The sequence below is a fragment of the Lucilia sericata genome, unplaced genomic scaffold (assembly GCF_015586225.1).
Source record: "Lucilia sericata isolate MDLA Ls3-8-SP2 unplaced genomic scaffold, ASM1558622v1 Contig000824F_arrow, whole genome shotgun sequence".
NCBI classification, from domain to species: Eukaryota; Metazoa; Arthropoda; class Insecta; order Diptera; family Calliphoridae; genus Lucilia; species Lucilia sericata.
The window spans coordinates 192,212-203,579 of record NW_023994816.1 but is presented as its reverse complement, the minus strand read 5'-3'; positions in this window follow the sequence as shown (position 1 = coordinate 203,579).

Below are 11,368 nucleotides of genomic sequence, written 5' to 3'. Positions count from 1 at the left end.
TCACTTTACACAAGATTTTAACTAATTTATAATGTAATTACCTTTAAACAAACATTTGACAGTGATTAATAAAACACTTATTAACATTTCTATATAAATTCTATAATAATTAAATCACTTTTAACCACTTTTATTTGCAATTATAGAGAAGACTACACTGAACCACTTGCGCATGCAACAACCGACAACTAATAACTAAAGAGTGCAAACAGAAGGAGGAGATTAATAGCTAAGGAAAAGGAGCTAATGAATGAGTGGTTAATAGCGCTGCCAGAATGTTTTGTTTTGATTAAAGTTGCCGTGTAATGAGCACATTTTGGAATTTATGTAAGTTTAATTTTAAAATTAAATATGAAAAAAATAATGAAAAAAAATAATTAAAAGTTTATTAAAATTATTTAAAATACTAATTTTATTGATATAAAATCTGCTGTAGAATGTTAGTGATGAAAATTTATGATTTTTGTTAATTGTAATTTAATGTAAAGAAGACATCGATACAATAAACTGCTACCGATTTATATATTAAACAAGTGATTAAAAAAATTCTATTAGAGTATGATCTTTGATATGAATAATGTTACAATCACAAATCTAATTTAAATCAAAATTACAGGTAATACAATAACTGTGCATGATAGAAAATCCGCCACAGAATATTAAAGTTGAAGGTTTATACTTCAGTTAGTTGTAACTGAAGTTGTAAAAATATTATAGAGATTAAATATTGACAACTAAATTTTTGCAGTCTTGTGATGTGGCTTTTCTTATTTGTTACCATATTATGTTAATTTAAATATAATCTGCGGCTCATGAAATTATGGAAACACATTTTGGAAATTGTTTGTAAATTATAAAATTTAATTAATATAAATTATACAGTTTAAAAAACTTAACAAACAAATTTAATGGACCTTTGAAGAAATTATGTATCTATCAACCCGCGCAAAGTAGTTATTTTTTATTTTATAATTAACAACTCACAACATCAATATTTGAATTCATCCGACAACCCCTCTCACATCGTTCTAATACTTTCAATAATCATAAAGTAGCGCATAAACTAGAGAATTAATGTAACATTGAAACAAAACAAAACTACAATAGAATAACTTTCCTTTAAATCTCCTCTTACACTTTAGAGAAACAAAAAACTACTCTCATTAAGCACATATTAATAAGAAAAATCATACTTAACATAAAAAAAATAAAACTTTAATTTAAACTTTCTTCACCCATTCAAAGATACTAAAGAAAAGCTCCTAATTACTCACATATAACCATACATACATATGTATGTATGTACATACTTAATTCTTGGATACATAACTTAACGAAACAAGAACGAAACTAAAGACATATTGCAATTAAACTTTACACAGGAGTTTAACTATTTTATAATGCAAATACCTTTAAACAAACACCTGATAGTGATTAATCAAACACTTATTAACATTTCTACACAAATTTTATTAAATTTAACTCACTTTTTACAACTTTATTTGCAATTATAGAGGACACTACACTGAACCACTTGCGCATGCAACAACCGACTACGAATAACTAAAGAGTGCGAACAAAAGAAGGAAATTAATAGCTAAAGCGGAAAGCTTAAGGAATGGGATACGAAATGATGTTACCAGATGGCTTTGTTTTTTATTAAGTTACCGTGTACGTTAAATTAAAGCAATTATAGCAATTTAAAATGGGGAATAGTAATGATGAAAATTTAACATTAAAACAGAGCTAAAAATAAATTTATCGAGAATGCGTAAAATTTTGACCAGTAGTATTAATTGTAATTGAAATACATATGTATTATTAGATCCCATCGAATAATATATACATTTGTAAAAGTTTTTCTAATTATAAACTTACAGCTTTCCACATAAATTATCTTTTGTAAATCATTTATCTGGCTATGTAAAAAAACATTTACATTTTATTTATATTTCACATTCATATTTAATTTCCTCTAAGTACTATCAATTACCCTGCAGATCTTTTTTTATAATTCCCAAGATTCTATTAATCCTCAATAATACACAGGGACAAACTCATAAGCAAATTTATGAACCGGCAACAGATTAAACAGAAACTGCACACTTTTGTTTAAACTTCCTCTACGGTCTTTATAATAAACTTTTTAAAAGCTACTCTCATTTTCAACACATTCTCATTCAAACTAAAGTGGAAAGCTATACTTCTACTAGTGTACTTATTACCATAAAACAAATCGGCAGAATTTGCAAACTTCCACTTCGTTCAAAATAAATAAAAGCTTTTTCATATCTACACATACCAACATCATACACACTCATAAATTCTTGGATACACAACTTAACGAAACAAGAAAAAACTAATGAAAATTTTCTGCATCCTACTGCAATTAAATTACACAAGATTTTAGCCATTTTATAACGCAATTACCTTGAAACAAACACTTGATAATTATTAATTAAACACTTAGTAAACATTTCTAATCAAATTTCATTAAATTTAATTCACTTTTATACCACTTTTATTTGCAATTATAGAGGAGACTACACTGAACCACTTGCGCATGCAACAACCGACAACTAATAACTAAAGAGTGCAAACAAAAAGAGGAGATTAATAGCTAAGGAAAAGGAGCTTAATAAATGGGTGGTTATATAGCGCTGCCAGAATGTTTTGTTTTTTATTAAAGTTGCCGTGTAATGGGCAAAATGTATTTTAGTGGAATTCATGTAAGTTTAATTTTAAAATTATTATTAAATAAAAAGTAAAGAAAATTAAACAGAATAAGAATTAAGTAATAAAAAAATATTGAAATATACAAAACGCAATTTTTAAGCTGTAATTGCAATTAAAAATATATTAAAATTATTTGAAATTCTAAATGTTATTGATATAAAATCTGCTGTAGAATGTTAGTGCTGAAAATTTATGACTTAATGTAAAGAAGACATCGTGAGAATATACTACTACCTATTAATAAAATCAAAGGTAAATCTTTACAGTATTGCGGGTATATTTAAACAAGTGATAAAAAATAAATTTTACTCGGGTATATTTAATATTTTCTGGAAGTATCTTTAATAAACTATTATGAATAATGTTACAATCACAAATCTAATTTAAATCAAAGTTACAGATAATACATAACTGTGCATGATAGAGAATCCGACACAGAATATTAAAGTTGGATATTTTAAACTTCAGTTAGTTGAACTGAAGTTGTAAAAAACTTATAAAGATTAAATAATAGCAACTAAAATTTTGCTGTCTTGTGATGTGGCTATTCTTATTTATTAACATATAATGTTAATTAAAATATAATTTGAAGCCCATGGAATTATGTAAACACATTTTGGAAATTATTTGTAAATTATAAAATGTTTAAGTTGTAAACTATTTAAATAACCTTACAAAAACCTTTATTGGACCTTTAAAGAATTTTATTATTTATCAACCTGTGTAAAAGAAGTTACTTTTTATTTTATAATTAACATTTCACAACATCAATATTTGATATCATCCGGCAACCCTTCACACATCGTTCTAATACTTTTAATAATCATAAAAAGCGCATAAGCTAAAGAATTAATGTAACACTAAAACAAAAAACAAAACTGCAACAGAATAACTTTCCTTAAAAATCTCCTTTTACACTTTAGAGATACAAAATACTACTCTCATTAAGCACATATTTCTTAGCATAAAAAGCATACTTAATATAACAACAACAAATAAAACTTCAATTCAAACTTTCTTCACCCATTCAAAGCTACTAAAAGAAAAGCTCCTTATAACTCACATACAACCATACATACATACGTATGTAAATATGTACTTACTAATTCTTGGATACACAACTTAACGAAACAAGAAAAAAACTAAAGAAAATTTTCAGTACATATTCCAATTAACTTTACACAAGATTTTAACTAATTTATAATGCAATTACCTTTAAACAAACACTTGATAGTTATTATTAAAACACTTATTAACATTTCTATACAAATTTTATTAAATTTAACTCACTTTTTACCACTTTATTTGCAATTATAGAGGACACTACACTGAACCACTTGCGCATGCAACAACCGACAACTAATAACTAAAGAGTGCAAACAGAAGGAGGAGATTAATAGCTAAGGAAAAGGAGCTTAATGAATGGGTGGTTAAATAGCGCTGCCAGAATGTTTTGTTTTTGATTAAAGTTGCCGTGTAATGGGCAAAAATGTATTTTAATGGAATTTAAGTTTAATTTTAAAATTATTATGAAATAAAAAGTAAAAGAAAATTAAACGAAAATAAGAATTAAGTAATAAAATATGTATAATGAAATATAAGCTGTAATTGCCATTAAAAATAATTAATATATTAGAAATACTAAATGTTATTGGTATAAAATCAGCTGAAGAATGTTATTGATAAAATTTATGACTTAATGTAAAAAAGTCATCGTAAGAATATACTACTGCCGATTAATAAAATCACAGGTAAATTTTTACAGTGTTGAGGGTATATTAAACAAGTGATAAAATAAATTTTAGTAGGCTATGTCGATTATTTTTGGGAACTATTTTGAATAATATTACAATCGCAAATGTAAATCAAATCATATTTACAGATAATACATAACAGTGCATGATAGAAAATCCGCTAGAGAATGTTAAAGATGAAGATTTTAAACTTCAGTTAGTTGTAACCTATTGTAGCAAAGTATAAAGATTAAATAATGACAAGTATGTGAAGTGACTATTCATAATTATTAACATATAATGTTAATTAAAATATAATTTGAAGTCATGGAATTATGGAAATACATTTTGGAAATTATTTGTAAATTATAAAATGTTTAAGTTGTAAACTATTCAAATAACCTTACAAAAAAATTTATTGGACCTTTGAAGAATTTTATTGTCTATTAAGCTGTGTAAAACTATTTACTTTTTATTATATACTTAACAACTCACATCATCAATATTTGACGTAATCCGGCAACCCCCCACACATCGTTCTAATATTTTAACAATAATAAAAAGCGCATAAGCTAAAGAATTAATGTAACACTAAAACAAACACAAAACTGCAACAGAATAACTTTCCTTTAAATCTCCACTTTAGAGAAACTAAAATACTACACTCTCATTAAGCACCAAGAACAAATAAAACTTTAATTTAAACTTTCTTCACCCATTCAAAGCTACTAAAAGAAAAGCTCATAATAGCTCACATGCAACCATACATACGTATGTAAATATGTACTTACTAATTCTTGGATACACAACTTAACGAAAGAAGAAAAAAACAATGAAAATTTTCAGTACATATTCCAATTAACTTTACACAAGATTTTAACTATTTTATAATACAATTACCTTTAAACAAACACTTGATAGTGATTAATCAAACACTTATTAACATTTCTATATAATTTTGTTAATATTTAACTCACTTTTTACCACATTTATTTGCAATTATAGAGGACACTACACTGAACCACTTGCGCATGCAACAACCGACAACTAATAACTAAATGAGCAAAAGCAAATGTAGTAGGATGATAAGTAATAGGGATGAGAGAGTTTTTGTGTTGTTATATTTTTGGTACTATTTGGTACATATGTATTTAAAAGTACTTTAAGAATAGCCTTTTATTTCATAAGCTTAGTATAATTTAATAGTTACTATGTATAAACATGGAATATGGTAATAAGATTTTATTACTATATTACTTATTTTATTACATTTATATTGCTCATTTACTACAAGACTGGCATTAATGACATTTTACAATTTTTTAATATTGAAATTTAATTTTTATTTATCTAATTTTAGTGAAAACAACAGATTTAACTTTTATGTTTACAACAAAAAATCGAACTCGCACCAATACAATAGACATATTTGGAATTTGATAAATCTATCTGAACCGAGGCCTACAATCCGATTGGATTTTGGTGATAAATGAACGTTATGATTTATCTAAAATATAGACACAACATTCAACAGATTGAATATAAACCCATCACAAAAACGTCCTTGTGAGTTTCTTAAAGGGATTTATAGGACCAAGATGTTTTATATTGATAAAACAACTTCTTCACAATAAAAAATCCAACACTGATGGGCAAATAAAAATAGTGCTGCTATAGTAGCTGGTTTCAATATACAATAAATGCAAAAACACATACAATATTCCGCGTACAACCGCGACTGACAGCTACGTAATGCAAAAAGAGTGATTTTCAATAGTTTCGTTTCCGACTTAAGGCCCAAATAGACTACACAAGCGGCTTGACAAACATACCAATATTTTACGTTTGTGCAAGCCTGTTGTGTAGTGTAGGAGGGTGTTTCGTGTTTGTACAAATGCTTGCTGTTTGTTTGTACAAAAATTAAAAAATTTTGATTTTTACACAAACATATTGAATTTTTGACAAACCATTTGTATGGTTTATATTCATCAATAACAAATTTTTCAAAAAATTTACATTTTTAAGAAAAATTGATATCTGTATCTTTGAAAGTCCACAAAAAGTGAAAAAATCGGTGTTTGTACGAGCAATGTTTGTGTAGTGTGTGTGCGAATGAAAAAAGTATGTTTGATAAGCCGCTTGTGTAGTCTATTTGGGCCTTTATTATATTAAATAATTTTAAGTAATATGAAAAAATGTATTTAAATTAAAAATTTCTCAAGTTTTGTACTCCTTGTACAAGTTTGACATATTAATTGGGATCGCACTCATAGTTAGTTAGTTAGTCAGTTAGTCAGTTAGTCAGTTAGTTAGTTAGTTAGTTAGTAGTCAGTTAGTTAGTTAGTTAGTTAGTTAGTTAGTTAGTTAGTTAGTTAGTTAGTTTAGTTAGTTAGTTAGTTAGTTAGTTAGTTAGTTAGTTAGTTTAGTGTTAGTTAGTTAGTAGTTAGTTAGTAGTTAGTTAGTTAGTTAGTTAGTTAGTTAGTTAGTTCGTTAGTTAGTTAGTTAGTTAGTTAGTTCGTTAGTTAGTTAGTTAGTTAGTTAGTTAGTTAGTAGTTAGTTAGTTAGTTAGTTAGTTAGTTAGTTGGTTGGATTAGTTAGTTAGTTAGTTAGTTAGTTAGTTAGTTAGTTAGTAGTAGTAGTTAGTTAGTTAGTTAGTTAGTTAGTAGTTAGTTAGTTAGTTAGTTAGTTAGTTAGTTAGTTAGTTAGTTAGTTGGTTAGTTAGTTAGTTAGTTAGTTAGTTAGTTAGTTAGTTAGTTAGTTAGTTAGGTTAGTTGGTTAGTTAGTTAGTTAGTTAGTTAGTTAGTTAGTTAGTTAGTTAGTTAGTAGTTGGTTAGTTAGTTAGTTAGTTAGTAGTTAGTTAGTTAGTTAGTTAGTTAGTAGTTAGTTAGTTAGGAGTTAGTTAGTTAGTAGTTAGTTAGTAGTAGTTAGTTAGTTAGTTAGTTAGTTAGTAGTAGTTAGTTAGTTAGTAGTTAGTTAGTTAGTTAGTTAGTAGTGTTAGTTAGTAGTTAGTTAGTTAGTAGTTAGTTAGTTAGTTAGTTAGTTAGTTAGTTAGTTAGTTAGTTAGTTAGTTAGTTAGTTAGTTAGTTAGTTAGTTGTTAGTTAGTTAGTTAGGTTAGTTAGTTAGTTAGTTAGTTAGTTAGTTAGTTAGTTAGTTAGTTAGTTAGTTAGTTAGTTAGTTAGTTAGTTAGTTAGTTAGTTAGTTAGTTAGTTAGTTAGTAGTTAGTTAGTTAGTTAGTTAGTTAGTTAGTTAGTTCGTTAGTAGTTAGTTAGTTAGTTAGTTAGTTAGTTAGTTAGTTAGTAGTTAGTTAGTTAGTTAGTTAGTCGTTAGTTAGTTAGTTAGTTAGTAGTTAGTTAGTAGTTATTAGTTAGTTAGTTAGTAGTTAGTTAGTTAGTTAGTTAGTTAGTTAGTAGTTAAGTTAGTTAGGTAGTTAGTTAGTTAGTTAGTTAGTTAGTTAGTTAGTAGTTAGTTAGTTAGTTAGTTAGTTAGTTAGTTAGTTAGTAGTTAGTTAGTTAGTTAGTTAGTTAGTTAGTTAGTTAGTTAGTTAGTTAGTTAGTTAGTTAGTAGTTAGTTAGTTAGTTAGTTAGTTAGTTAGTTAGTTAGTTAGTAGTTAGTTAGTTAGTTAGTTAGTTAGTTAGTTAGTTAGTTAGTTAGTTAGTTAGTTAGTTAGTTAGTTAGTTAGTTAGTTAGTTAGTTAGTTAGTTAGTTAGTTAGTAGTTAGTTAGTTAGTTAGTTAGTAGTTAGTTAGTTAGTTAGTAGTAGTTAGTTAGTTAGTTAGTAGTTAGTTAGTTAGTTAGTTAGTTAGTTAGTTAGTTAGTTAGTAGTTAGTTAGTTAGTTAGTTAGTTAGTTAGTTAGTTAGTTAGTTAGTTAGTTAGTAGTTAGTTAGTTAGTTAGTTAGTTAGTTAGTTAGTTAGTTAGTTAGTTAGTTAGTTAGTTAGTTAGTTAGTTAGTTAGTTAGTTAGTTAGTAGTTAGTTAGTTAGTTAGTTAGTTAGTTAGTTAGTAGTTAGTTAGTTAGTTAGTAGTTAGTTAGTTAGTTAGTTAGTTAGTTAGTTAGTTAGTTAGTTAGTTAGTAGTTAGTTAGTTAGTTAGTTAGTAGTTAGTTAGTTAGTTAGTTAGTTAGTTAGTTAGTTAGTTAGTTAGTTAGTTAGTTAGTTAGTTAGTTAGTTAGTTAGTTAGTAGTAGTTAGTTAGTTAGTTAGTTAGTTAGTTAGTTAGTTAGTTAGTTAGTTAGTTAGTTAGTTAGTTAGTTAGTTAGTTAGTTAGTTAGTTAGTAGTTAGTTAGTTAGTTAGTTAGTTAGTTAGTTAGTAGTTAGTTAGTTAGTTAGTTAGTTAGTTAGTTAGTTAGTAGTTAGTTAGTTAGTTAGTTAGTTAGTTAGTTAGTTAGTTAGTTAGTTAGTTAGTTAGTTAGTTAGTTAGTTAGTAGTAGTTAGTTAGTTAGTTAGTTAGTTAGTTAGTAGTTAGTTAGTAGTTAGTTAGTTAGTAGTTAGTAGTTAGTTAGTTAGTAGTTAGTTAGTTAGTTAGTTAGTTAGTTAGTTAGTTAGTTAGTTAGTTAGTTAGTTAGTTAGTTAGTTAGTTAGTTAGTTAGTTAGTTAGTTAGTTAGTAAGTAAGTAAGTAAGTAAGTAAGTAAGTTCATTACTTACTAATTGGCACTGCAACATTGTCATCTCCACAATAAACGTAAAAAGCTTGACCCATTCAATATCGCCTATAATTACAATAATTTGCAACACTGTTTGCTCTTTTCACTACCATATTTTAACATTTATTCCTTCTCATTATTTAGTCGTCGTTCGGTCTCTACATGCGTAAGTCGTTTAAATTAGTGTCGCAGTATAATTCAAATTAAACCGGTAAAAAGTGCTTAAAATATAATAGAATTTATATAGAAATGTTAACAAATGTTTAGTTAAACATTTTTGAGTGTTTTTTTAATAAAATTTTCATTGGCAAATAGTTAAAATCTAGTGTAAAGTTATTTGCAAAAGTTTGCAAAAAAAAATTTCTTCTTGTTTCGTTAAGTTAAAGTGTGTATCCAATAATTGGAGTTTTTGTGGGTTTGTATGTGCAAGTTTTTTTCCTTTGAGAGAATATGAAGAGAAAAGAAAACGAAATAAATGATTTGTTTTTAAGTTTATGAAAGAGCGACAATGATTGACTACGGTGTGTATGAGCTCTAAAACAAGATGTAAAGTGTGCTTACGGATGGGAAAGGGAACTTTTTGAGTTTGTTGTTTTTACATTTGATAGCGTTTCATTGTTGTATGAGAGATTTTTTTGTGATGTAAAGTTTGTTTACTGGTGGGAAAGGGAAATTGTAGAGTAATTTTTGAAGAAGTGTATGGGTTTGTGACTTTGCTATATGTAAAATATAGAGTATATGCTTTGAAACTACTGGAATTTAGTGAATGATAAGGCAGTACTGGTAATATTTGTATTTTAAACCATTAAATATGTACGAATGAAATAATTCAACAGGAGAATAAAAAACTAAAAATATCTATTACATATATTATTTAATTTAAAATTTTCAAAAAAAAAAAAATAAAAAAGAAATAAATAAGTGTGTTTAAAAATATAAAAAATAGGCATACATTTAAAAAAATTTGTAAAATTAGTAAAAGAAAAGTGTATGCAAATGGCCTTTTAAAAATCAATCAAGGTTGTCTATTATCATGTTAGAAAAATTCTAAAATAATTTACAAACGGGCGCGTCGTTGAAAATGTTAGTAAAGTGCAAATCAACCTTAATAAAAAGTGTTTAAGTATTTAAAAATACATAAAAATATTAAAAGTAAAAATAACAAAAAGAAATAACAATAATATAGTCTGGATTAAGGTTTCAGAAATAATTCTCAAAAGTTATTTTATCATCAACTAAATAAAGGTAAGAGATTTTTTTTACAACAATATTTTATTTTTCATAAAAACTGTTCCAAATTTTTCATATTTTATTTAATAAAGGATTTTTTTTTTGTTGCTAAATAAGTTAAACAAAGCTTTCTTTAAATTTTCAAATTAATGTAAATTTTAGAAATTATTCTAAATTTTGTTTGAAAGTGAAAAATCTAAAAAGTTGCCCTTAAATAAAAATTATGTTTTAAGTATTGTCATGATTTACAGGTCATTTTAACAGCTTTCAAATTTTTTCGAACATTAGTTCGAATTTTCGAAAATTGTTTAAATAATTTTGAAATAATTTTAAAAGTCTTTAAGTTCAGAATTAAAAAATGTTGAAATAATTTTAGCATAATTTCATAAAATTTTTAGAACATAAGTTTGAATTTTCGAAATTTCTTTAAATTCCCTTTATATTATTTAAAAATCTTTCACACTTTGAGTTTTCGAATTTAATACATTTCTGTTCTAAAAATCATTACAATCTTTTTAATTTCGAATTTGAATTATAAATCTCCACAAATTAAAGATCATTTTCATAGGTATAGAATATTTTCGAACATAAGTTTGAATTTTCGAAAATTATTTTAAAAATTTTCAAAATCTTTAGAATTTTGAAAATAAGTGAAAATTTTCACCTTTTCTCAGTTTAAGAGAAATTTTCCATCATAAGTAGAATTCCTGTCGTTTTAATAGTTAAAAACTAAGGTTCATCAATTTTTAAACTTCTTTCCCAAATAAAACACATTTCCGTAAATTTTTCTAATTTATTAATTTTTCTTTTGCTTTTATTATTTAAATTGTGAAATTTAATTATATATATTTCTTGTTTTTTTTTTTTGTATTTTCATTCATTAATATTAAATTAAATCATTACAAGTTAATGCAATTAAAATAAAAAGGTATCTTAAATAACTAATTTGTATTTTATTAAATTTTTAGGTTTTCATTTTTTGCAATTTTTCTTTCAAAATTTTGAATGTTATTGTGTTGTGTATAATAAT